At 39.8% G+C, this 10,368-nt stretch overlaps 1 long non-coding RNA gene across 1 annotated transcript; it reads left to right on the top strand.

The window, feature by feature from the left end:
• The first annotated feature begins 6,681 nt into the window (after positions 1-6,681).
• Positions 6,682-7,563, top strand: LOC143963252 (uncharacterized). Its single transcript, XR_013270919.1, has 2 exons — positions 6,682-6,803; positions 7,350-7,563. It is a non-coding gene; the product is annotated as an uncharacterized LOC143963252 (long non-coding RNA).
• Positions 7,564-10,368: the final 2,805 nt, after the last annotated feature.

The raw sequence follows: 10,368 nt of genomic DNA, 5'->3' as shown, positions 1-10,368 counted from the left end.
CCCCAAGGTCAGGATCACCTGGTACCCCTGTGTTCCCCCCCAGCTCATAAAAACCATTGTGCCCTTCTGTTCCCACAAGTAAGGATTACCGAGTACCCTTTTTTGTCCTAGGTCAAGATCACCGGGTACTCCTCTGTCTGTGAAGAATCGATCAATGTTTTATGAAGTTTTATAGAATGGAAAATCCTTATTTTAAAGTACTTTCAAATGACATTTGTCAAGTCATCATGTTCTGATGAGAATATTTATATCAATGTACATTGAATGTAAACTTTATAATGTAAAGCCAGTTTAACTCTATAATGTACCTACCACAGCCCCACATTATTATTATGCATTCACAGTGTATAGCGCTAACATATTCTGCACTGTGTACTATGAATGACCCAGTTTTTTTTTCTGACATTTGTTGTTTACAAGTAAAAATCTGTATTTTTTGCTAGAAAATGACTATTCTTTTTAGCAGAGACCCTAGAGAATAAAAAAGCAGTCATTGGAATTGTTTTATGTCACACGATTTTTGCGCAACATCTTTTTAAACGCAATTTGTTTGGGAGAAAATAGATTTTCATTAAATAAAAAAAAACATAATATATACCGCAATTTTTTGTATAATTTGAAAGATGATGTTATGTCGTGTAAATAGATACCTAACATGTCATGCTTTAACATTGTGCGCACTCGTGGAATGGCACCAAACTACGGTACTTAAAAATCTCCATAGGTGATGCTTTAAAATGTATTTTATTACTTTTTTTGAATCTTTTCACTGTCCCTTTAAAATGCCCCTTTAAGACCCCAAAGCTCTCCTTTACCCTTAAAAGCAAAAGGTCAAAACAAAATTGTATCTTTTGCTTTAAACACTTGACATCCAGAAGGTTTTGCCCTCTTCCTGACTAGGCCATTTTTTCCCGCAAACAGAGCTTTCTTTTGGTGGTATTTGATCACCACTGCGTTTTTTTTTTTTCACTATAAACAAAAAAATTTTGAAAAAAATAAAAACAATGATTTTTACTCTGTGCTATAAAAAAGATTTAAATTGTAGAAAGACCGTAAAATAGGGGCAAGAGTACCCCCCGTACACTGGGACGTTATAGGCATACAGAAAAAGAAAGATATTTTAAAACATAATTTATTTAGCAAGACAATTTTCATAAAAAACACATGAGATAATACCAAACATGCGCATCAGTGATACATTATACATAGAATATATATTCATGAATAAACCTTGCACGCTTCAATTTTTCTCCTCTTGACCTAACATGTTTCGGGAAATTCATTCCCTTCTTCAGAGGCAATACAGGAAAAAATGTAGGCATTCTAAGAAAAAAACAAAGACAGTAGTTTTAGCATACTGTCTCATAGCAACATCAACATTGTAGCACACAGACGCATCTGACATACCCAGCATTAGATTGTAGATACACTACTCATAGAAAAAGGTTGTGATTAAAAACTTTTCATGAAGAGATAAACTCGTCACCATTTAACCCACAAGGGGAAAAAAATAGTTGACCCAATTTGGACTCGATATAAAACCCCCACAAGGATCCTCACACCAAAAACCCCATAGTCCGTTTGCACAGAGGATCCTAAAACTAATTACCGTATTTATCGGCGTATAACACGCACCCCAAGTTTAGGAGGAAATTATAAGGAAAAAAACTTTTAAAAGGGAAATTTAAGGAAAAAAAACTTACATTTAAATGCCCATCAATGCAGCCTTATCAGTGTCCATCTGAAGCCTTGTCAGTGTCATTTGCAGCCATGTCATGCAGCCTGTCCATCATTGCAGCCTTGTCATTGCAGCCTGCAGCCTGTCCGTCATTGCAGCCTTGTCATTGCAGCCTGTCCGTCATGCAGCCTGTCCATCATTGCAGCCTTGTGCATCGTTGTCCCCTCCGTGATGTCAGCTTTTATTTTTAAAAATTGCGCCGCCGAGATGTCCTGTGTATCTCGGCGGCGCCCGGTAGTTCTCGGCAGCTTTCGGCCACCTTCGGCCGTACTCTGCGGCTTTTGCCCGCCTTCGGCCATACTTGGCGGCTTTCGGCCACTTTCGGCTGTACTCAGGGGCTTTCGGCCGCTCTCGGCCCTTCTCGGCGGTTTTCAGCTGACGAGAAGGGCCGAAGGCGGCCGAAAGCCGTGAGAAGGGCCGAAGGCGGCTGAAAGCCGCCTAGAGCCCAAAAATCGTGCAGAAATCGCGGAGGATCGGCGTATAACAGGCTGATTTTAAGGGGAAAAAAGTGCGTGTTATACGCCGATAAATACGGTAATTGACTAAATTTAATCAACAGTAAATGTATTGACCAATAATTTATATTGTGCATTAAGAGGGCTTACATGAGTATATAGCATGCATCATGGGCTGTACACTCCAGGCTCTCTATATTGAAAAAGCGCTCTATCTGTAAAGCAAATAAAAGTCATCAATTTTAATATTAATTACTTTGCAGTGTATACCTATAGACCCTATTTTAGGGTCTTTCTACAATATATATTTGAGATGTGGCAACAAATTTGGGTGAGAACTATTCAGTTCTTCAGGTGGTTCACACTCTGTACTTAATACGTTAGGGTAGAAAATACCCATTCCCCCCACCTTGAACCACAGCATTTTTTTTCATTATCAAAAAGTATTTTCTTTGATAAATTAAATTGAAATAAAAGTTTTTGTTTTTTTAATTTAAAATATTATTTTCATAATAATTGAGATTTTCATCATTCTAACAGCAGGTAAAAGTTTTTGACAATGTTTCAAGGCAAAGAGTGGGATACCCTTATGGTGGGTTTTTCCAAAGATTATAGTAAAAAATCTTCCTCTCAATCAGAGATTTCTTCTCTGTTCTTTCAGCTGAGAAAGATCGTTGATAAAAAGGTGACATGTTTTTGGCATGCCGATGGATTCAATTGATATATTAGAGAATATATCAATCCTCTAGGATTACGGATTCAAATATTTCCCATGCTAGATGAAATTGATTCCTCTTTCAAGACAAAATGGGAAAAAAAATTACAAGCATGTACGAAGACTATGATGACTTTATTGAGTGAGGAATATAAAAAAAGTATCGCTTTGTATGATAGAGAAATTTATGCCATCTATGCCAAACTGCTTACTTTTCGTGATCTGCCAAGCTTTAAGGAGTATGAGGAAAAAATAAAGATACGTCTTAATTAATTATCTCAAGAGAAATTAGAAATCAAAGACAAGTGCGCCTTTCAGGAAGGGAAGGCCTATAAATGGGCTCAGACTGTACATCACCATCACAAAGAAAAGCTGGGACAAAATTTGGGCAACTCAGGATCCAACTGATCACTAAATTTCTCGGTTTCCTCTTCCTTTCAAAATAGGTATAGAAATGGCAAATCGAAAAAAAATGAAGAGGTCTTCACCAAGGGATCTACTAAGAAGAGAGTAACAGATCCCATCTCCACACAACAACCTTCTATCCTTTCATCTTTTGGTAAAGGTAACACACGGCGTGCTAATCAATCTTCTTCTGCAGTATCTTCTGGTGTTGGGTCACTTTCCTCTAAAACTGCCATATCATCTAAATCAGATAATGATTTTTTAGTGCACCAAATGGAGGCATGTCCTCCAGACAGTTAGTCTCTCAATCCACCTTAAAAGAAGATTTCTGTTCTCACTCTAAATATTATCAATCTTTCCAAACACTCCCTTTCTCAAGCTGAAAAGGATCTTTTGTGCAAGGGTCTTACCTTTCGCCCGCATGCTAGTTTGGATCCTTTTGAAACAATCAAAAAACAATCAAAAATTTACACTCTAAAGAAACAGTAGTTTCAAAATCAGACATTCAAAAATCGGAGGAAGCTCTAGTTGATTTATTAACTCTTCTTGAAGAACAGGACCCTAGTGATATTATCGACTCTGTCGATATTGAGGCCCTCCTGGAAGCCCACATCGCCCAAGAACCTTCATCTATACCTGATCCTAAAAAATTCAAAAGGAAGTCTGATAAATTCCCTTTATTTGCAGGCAACCCTAATCTGACGGCATTTATTAATCTAACTACAGCAGAGATTCGGAAATTAAAACCACATGCATTCTGCGGTAATCTCACCAGTAATGAACACGTTGCTTTACAATCATTAAAAAGGGACCATTCTTTAACTATCAAACTGCCCGACAAGGAGGGTAACATCGTAATTATGCCGAATTAGCAATATGCAAAGATATGTCATAGAATTGTCACCAACAAGTCATGGTATAAACCCATTTCAAGGGGCCTCATTGACAAATTCGATGAGGCCTTTCACTAATTAGTAGATGGAGCATTCTGCAATGGCGCAATTGACAAGGATACGTGGGAATATATTAGAACTCCTTATCCGCGTATTCCATTGTACTGTCTTCCAAAAATACACGAAAATTCAATAAACCCTCCAGGACGCCCTATCATTTCAGGGAATGGCTCTTTAACCGAAAACCTTAGTAGATTTATTGACAGTCATTTGAGACTTTTTGTCACTAATCTCTCGTCATATATCAAAGATACTATTCATTTGTTACTATATCTAGAAGACATGCATATTCCTCCTCATTCTTTTCTAGTTACCGTCGATGTGGAATCATTATATAGCTCTATTCCTCACAGCCTTGGTTTAGCTGCTATAAAACATGTTTTGTCACAATCCCATAAATCCCAAACTAAACTCCTTTCTGTTAGAAGCTTTGGATTTCCTTTTGACACATAACATCTTCTACCTCCATGTACAGGGGGTTGCGATGGGGACTTGTTGTGCCCCATCGTATGCCAACCTGTACCTGTGGGAGTCGGAGCAGGCTCTCTTATTGAGTGAGGAATTATCATCTTATACCTCCCATGTGGTGTCATGGTTCAGGTATATAGATGATATCTTGATGGTTTGGGACAGCACCTTACAAGCTTTTGTTAACGCCATGAATCAGAATAATTCCAATCTTTTTTCACCATTACATTCAGTGACACCTCGATTGCATTTTTCGACCTTAAGATTTTTAAATCAGCAGATGGTCGACTATCCAGCGGGCTATATCTCAAAGAAACCACTGGCAACACTATTTTACATGCGTCTAGCTCGCATCCTGAGCCTCTCGTTAAATCCATTCCATATGGACAATACTTGAGGCTCAGACGCAATTGCTCCACAGATACAGAATTCATATATGAAGCCAATTTACTAAAAAATCACCTCCTGGATCAAGGCTATTCCCCCACTTGTCTGAAAAAAGCTTTTAGACGTGCGTATGGTAAAACAAGACAACAAATATTATTTGCCCAAAAAAATTTGACAATTCAAAATCAATTACCAGACTAATCACCCCATATAATAAACAACATAGGGCTCTTAAAAGAATCCTAGACAAACACTGGCATTTATTACATTAGACCCGAATTTAAAACCACACATATCGGCAACTCCTACTATTACTTTTAAACGATCACAGTCGCTGAGAGACCAATTGGTAAAAAGCGAATACACCGGTACCTTTCAATCTGACATCTGTAAGAGACTTGGTACTTTTACATGTGGGGGAATACACAATCAAAATTCATTCTGCCCAATGGTAAAATGTATAGACCAAGACATTATGTGAACTGTAAAATTTTCAGGGTTATTTACCTTCAAACATGTCAATGCCATTGTTTTCATGTAGGTAAGACTAAATTAGAATTTTGTAAAAGAGCAATATGACACATTTTAAGTATGAAGAGTGCCAACCCTGACCTCCCCCTGGGGCGGCACGTACAACATCATCATACAGGAAAATTCCCTTGTATTCTATTCACTATCCTCAATCGTGTTCACCCGGACAATTGAGTTGGTGACTGGAATAAAGTGCTGCTCCAGAGGGAGGCCTTAACACCCAACTGAGCTTTCATCCATTCTTGGATGGCTTTGTTTCAGGAGGATGTGAAAAAAATGACCATGTTACAACAATTTATACTCTGGCTTGTTAATGTATTTCCATTCATGTATATAATGTCTGCCTGTACTTTTTGAAAAAAATTCAATATTAATTTGCATAAAATTTATGCTTGTATAATAATTCCCCCCCCCCCCCCCGTGTTCCATTGTAGGCTCACTTTTACATCCGAATTCTTGCCAGCATAATTAGCTTGTGGATGATATTGTGAATTTACTTTTCCTTTTTTCTTCCCTTGTTTTTTCATTATTTTTGGTCAAATTTTCATCATTTGTGGCTCGGTTTATCCCCACCCGGTGCACGGGTGCCCATCGTCACCCCCGGGGGCTTTTGGATGGGCACACGTTGCATGTGGCACAGCCCGGCTACTCCTGTTCCATTCCTGGGGTGCCGTGTTTTTTGTGACTATCTTTTGCGTTGGTGGGCTTGGGCTGCATGGCGCCCTTCCACTGCATCCTGTCGCGACTTTTCACTGTGCAGTTCTTGCCCTGGGGGTCCCCTTTTGTTCACCTCTCTCCCAGAGTTCTTCTTTGCATATTGTTCTGTATCATTATGCTTTACCGTTTGCCTTGGTGACAGTAATGCTGCGCCGTGATTCAATTATGGCATCAGATGATTACTCCCTCTATGGCCTCTGTGGGCGGCTCGTTTATTCATTGTGCGGTCGCTCCGTGATGACGTCATCACGTTTATGTACGCAAAGGCGCTTTGTAAGACACATCCCCTGGTGTCAGCAGACTATGTATTGATCAATGCACATGCGCCGGCGGCCTTTTAATTCCGCGTCTGGCGTGAAAATAAATGCAGCTTTGTGCTCCTCATGACGAACAACGCCACTGACAGTCTGCTCTCTGTTTCAGCTCCATTTTAAGTAAGTTTTAGCTATTCTTTCGTGTATCAATTAAACTTTTTGTATCAAAAAAGCTCTATATTAAGCCACCCTTCAATTTAGTCTATTTGAGCAGATGTTCCTCTATGAGCAATGAGGTATACACTGCGAGGTAATTAATATTAAAATTGATGACTTTTATTTGCTTTACAGATAGAGCGCTTTTTCAAAATAGAGAGCCTGGTGTGTAAAGCCCATGATGCATGCTAAATACTCTTGTAAGCCCTCTTAATGCACAATATAAATTATTGGTCAATACATTTACTTTTGATTACAGTGGGGTTTTTGGTGTGGGAACCCTTGTGGGGGTTTTATATCGAGTCCAAATTGGGTCTACTATTATTTTCCCCTTGTGGGTTAAATGGTGACGAGTTTTTCTCTTCCTGAAAAGTTTTTAATCGCAACCTTTTTCTAAGAGTAGTATATCTACAATCTAATGCTGGTATGTATGTTGGATGTGTCTGTGTGCTACAATGTTGATGTTGCTGAGACATTATGCTAAAACTACTGTCTTTGTTTTTTTCTTAGAATGCCTACATGTTTTCCTGTATTGCCTCTGAAGAAGGGAATGAATTTCCCGAAACATGTTAGGCCAAGAGGAGAAAAATTGAAGCATGCAATGTTTATTTGTGATGCAATGTTTATTCTATGTATAATGTATCACTGATGCACATGTTTGGTATTATCTCACATGTTTTTTATGAAAATTATGTCTTTCTAAATAAATTATGTTTTAAAATATCTTTCTTTTTCTGTATGCCTATAAAGTCCTAGTGTACCAGGGGGTACTCTTGTCCCTATTTTAGGGTCTTTCTACAATATATATTTAAGACGTGGCAACAAATTTAGGTGAGAACTATTCAGTTCTCCCGGTGGTTCACACTCTGTACTTAAAAAAGATTTAAAAATCGAATTTCGTCATCAATTTAAGCCAATATGTATTCTGCTACATATTTTCGGTAGAAAAAATCCCAATAAGCGTATATTGATTGGTTTGTGCAAAAGACATAGTGTCTCCAACTATTGGGATACTTTTGTTTATTTTATTTTACTTTTACTAGTATATTTAATTTACTAGTAATGGTGGAGATCAGCGACTTATAGCTGGACTGTGATATTGCGCTGGACAAATTGTACACCTAACTGACACTTTTGACACTTTTTGAGAACCAGTGACAGTAATACAGTGCACGGTGCTAAACAAATATGCACTGTCACTGTACTAATGGCATGGCTGGGAAGGGGTTAACATTAGGGGCGATCAAATCTTTACCTGTGTACCTAGCTAGTGATTTACTGTAGTGGGGGAGATGCTCTGGTCCTCCATGGGCATAGAGATGAACAGTGGCCATCTTGCCATGGTTTATCTGATCTATGGGAAAGCACTGCCAATGCCGGATGGTTCCTGGACTCACTGATTGGTAACGTAAACCTGGGAACCACTGAAAAGCATCAGGAGGGAGGTGGGCACCTCTCCTGCCACTTATATAGTAATCCCACTGCAAATCCGCCGCAGGGACCACTTTTATCTGAAATCTGGCCACCTAAGGGGAAAAAAAATACTGGGGTTATGACATCTAGCTGCAACCATAACCCCAATATTTAACGTCAAATTCATGATGTAAATTCTGAGTTAGGCAGTCGGCAAGTGGATAAAGTAGCATTTCAGCTCCACCTAACTAGGCTTAAAAATGCTCCCTCCCCCTTCCTAACACCTATACTAATTAGCATGTGTAAGAAAGATGTATACACTTACCTATTTTCAGCCCACTCCATTCTGGTCACATGTTCCCATATGTCAGCCAGCAATGGCTGCAGGGGAATGAAGAGAGAGCCTGACAACGGCTGGTAAAGCCTATAGCAATGATGTCACCCATTGGCTCCTATGGCCCATCCATTGTTAGTGCTCCCTCTTCTCCCCTGCAGCCAGCTCTGGCTGACACAGGGGAGCCAGCTCATGTGGCCAGACTAAAGCAGGCTGGAAACAGTTAAATATATGTATCTTTTATCAACAAGTCAGCTAGTATAGGTGTTAGGATGGGGAAGTGATCATTTTTAAGATTAGTTAGGCTTTAGCTGGAATTGCCCTATATTTATGTAGCGATACCCTCGAAGGAGCTGCTTAAAGTGGAGGGTCACCCAAAAAAAAAATGCATTAATAAAATGTAAAAAATTTAAAAATAAAATTAAAAAAATATTTTTTTTCACTTACCTGAAACGCTGTTGATAAGCATTCTTCCTAATCTGCCTCTTTCTATTCCACGGCGCTTCCTCCTCTTCGGTGAGCGGCCCCGTTGCCTTCTGGGACATATGTGTGTCCCAGAAAACAACGGGGCCATTCACAAAGCGCAGCGTGACTCGCGCATGCGTAGTAGGAAACGGGCAGTGAAGCCACAAGGCTCCACTGCCTGTTTCCCTTCGTTAGGATGGAGGCGCCGGCAGCCGATCCGATGGACGGATCGGCCTCGGGGCGGCCGACATCGTGGGATCGTTGGACAGGTAAGTGTCCTTATTAAAAGTCAGAAGCTACAGTGTTTGTAGCTGCTGACTTTAAAAAAATAATAATAGTGGCCGGAACACCCCTTTAACCACTTCAATACCGGGCACATTCGCCCCCTTCCTTCCCAGCCCAATTTTCAGCTTTCATCGCTCTCGCACTTTCAGTGACAATTGCGCGGTCATGCTACACTGTACCCAAATGAAATTTTTATAATTTTGTTCGCACAAATAGAGCTTTATTTTGGTGTTATTTATTCACGACTCCGTTTTTTATTTTTTGCGATATGAGCGCAAAAAAAGCGGAAATTTGGAAAAAAAACTATATTTTCTTTTTTCTATTTTAAAAGAAATCCAATAAAATCAAATTTTGTCATAAATTTAAGCCAAAATGTATTCTGCTACATGTTTTTGGTAAAAAAAATTCTGTTAAGTGTATAATAATTGGTTTGTGTGATGACGGACATATGTACGCAAATGATCATGTACATGTGTGCAGGTGATCACATACATATGTGTGCAGATAATCATTGGGACATGTGATTTTAGTGGGACATATGTGGGGGACATGTTTTTATTATTAGGGACATGTGTTTTTATTATTTGGGGACATGTGTGTTTTGGGGACATATGTGGGGACATTGTGTTTATACTGTGTGGTGTGTTGTGTGTTTACACTAGACTGGTGATCAGTGAGTAAAAAGCTGTAAAAAACAGCTCATACTCACTGATCATCAGCCGGCTGCAGCGATCTGCTCTCCTCTCCTCAGCGATGACTTCTGTGTGAGGAGAGGAGGAGCCGATTGCCTAGCAACCGGCTGTTTGTTTACATCACATGACGGCCGTGATTGGACATGGCCGTCATGTGATCAGGAGGGCCAATCACAGAGCTCTCCTGCCGATCTGAGATGCGCTGTGTCCGGGTGACACGAGCACATCGGGATCGCGCCACTGCGCGGGCACGCACACGCGATCCCGCTCCTTCTGAAGGACGTTCCTGAACGTCCTATCAGACGTAGACGGCTCCCACCCGGCCGTATATGTGCATTGG

The sequence above is a fragment of the Lithobates pipiens genome, unplaced genomic scaffold (assembly GCF_037356315.1).
Source record: "Lithobates pipiens isolate NorthernLeopardFrog02 unplaced genomic scaffold, aLitPip1_a1.2 Scaffold_8, whole genome shotgun sequence".
Classification (NCBI taxonomy): domain Eukaryota; kingdom Metazoa; phylum Chordata; class Amphibia; order Anura; family Ranidae; genus Lithobates; species Lithobates pipiens.
This window is presented reverse-complemented; position numbering and strand designations above follow the sequence as displayed.